Source organism: Theobroma umbraticum, unplaced genomic scaffold (assembly GCF_002168275.2).
Source record: "Theobroma umbraticum cultivar Fairchild unplaced genomic scaffold, ASM216827v3 scaffold_31.0, whole genome shotgun sequence".
Lineage (NCBI taxonomy): Eukaryota > Viridiplantae > Streptophyta > Magnoliopsida > Malvales > Malvaceae > Theobroma > Theobroma umbraticum.
This window is the reverse complement of record NW_018397283.1, coordinates 780,692-781,764: the sequence shown is the minus strand read 5'-3', so window position 1 is coordinate 781,764 and position 1,073 is coordinate 780,692. Positions and strand designations below refer to the sequence as shown.

The 1,073-nt window shown below is 42.8% G+C and overlaps 1 long non-coding RNA gene across 1 annotated transcript in view; it reads right to left on the bottom strand.

Moving 5' to 3' along the window:
• Window positions 1-435: 435 nt before the first annotated feature.
• LOC149526274 (uncharacterized) overlaps window positions 436-1,073 on the bottom strand; it is a 2,022-nt gene continuing 1,384 nt past the window's right edge. Inside the window, exon 3 of the long non-coding RNA XR_016352195.1 lies at window positions 436-792. This is a non-coding gene — a long non-coding RNA (uncharacterized LOC149526274). The remainder of the gene's footprint in view (window positions 793-1,073) is intronic.

Below are 1,073 nucleotides of genomic sequence, written 5' to 3'. Positions count from 1 at the left end.
TTCATTCCATGTACTGCAGACTTCCATCATGTACGCGCAGATTAAATTCAAAACCTAATGAAAAGAAAACCTCTTCAAAAGCAAGTTATCCAAAATGAGAAGAGGTTTATCTCATAGACTAGAAGCAGGAAAAACAAAACAAGAAAAGCTCTTCACTCTGTCGGCATCTCAAACCGACATACAGGGCAATAGTGGCTTTGCTTCAGCCACTTTTCGATACAGTCACCATGAAAAATATGAGAACATGGCATCCGAGAAGCATCTGATCCAACCTCGAGTTCCTCCAAACAAATAACACAGTTTTCAGCTTCCAAACGCCCTCTCTTGATTTTTCCTTCAACTTTTTGATCACAGTCAACAGCTTCCACTCGAACACTCTTCAGCATCTTCTTCACGGATGACTCCTTGGCTGGAACCATGTTATAGTTGCTTGATTCAAACTGCGACGCCGATTCTTCCAGAGCTCTTTCGATCAAAACCTCCTCTTCCTCTTCCTCGTTTACGTGTTCCACAAACGTTCCCCATAGCAGTGCTTGCAAAGGCAAGACTTGACGTCCCTTGTTGGACTCTGAGTTTCCGATGCTAAGTCCTTGTGTGATGATTTCTTTGATGATAGCACGGGACGGACGAGCGTTGGGGTTGAGTCTGAGTCTTACTAGCATGGGACCAAGGATTTGGTACATCCGATCATGGCTTTCCAAAGCATGACGTTCAAAACGAATGGTTTCTTGAGAGAAAAAAGAGCCCTCGTCGTCAAGATCGACAAACTGATCGGTTAAACAATAATGTCGCCTGAATCGGAATTGAAGGGTGATGGTTAATTCAATTTGGAGAAAAGGGGGAGTGGGGTAAAAGATTTCGGGCTCAACCAATGGTTGATAAACAATATGTTGCAGGTCATCGTTGTAGTAGTAAGTAGCGGAAGCCATTGGAGAAAAATCTTGAGGGGAAGAGTTTTCTTGTGAACGATCAGAGCTAGAACTGAAAATCTCGTAGTTGCTTGCTCACTAAGGAAATCCTGGTCTGATATATAAAGATTTCAGCAGCATTTGAACTTGGTTTTGCTATAATGC